The sequence below is a fragment of the Penaeus monodon genome, chromosome 33 (genome assembly GCF_015228065.2).
Source record: "Penaeus monodon isolate SGIC_2016 chromosome 33, NSTDA_Pmon_1, whole genome shotgun sequence".
Lineage (NCBI taxonomy): Eukaryota > Metazoa > Arthropoda > Malacostraca > Decapoda > Penaeidae > Penaeus > Penaeus monodon.
The window spans coordinates 8,958,619-8,958,924 of NC_051418.1; positions in this window are offsets into that span (position 1 = coordinate 8,958,619).

Here is a 306-nt window from a genome sequence, read left to right on the forward strand (position 1 = left end):
TGAAGAGAATCAAGAAGTAAAAGAAGATAAAGAAAGGAAGTGAAGAATATAAAAAAAACAACACTAAAATGTCTAGAAAGGATTAATTTACGAAAATAGGGAATGACTTTTGGGGAAAGGACCAAAGGAAATAGGAGATGAGGAGCAGAAAAGGGATTTCGTGCTCAGGCGGCGCCCTTGGTATGGTCGCTTTATTGTTATATTGTTATTGTGATGGATGGCCGGGGGGGGGATGTTATTGTTCTTGCTCTTGGGTTCGTTGTTTATGGCTGTCTTTAAAGCTATGGTCACTCTGGTTCTGTTTGT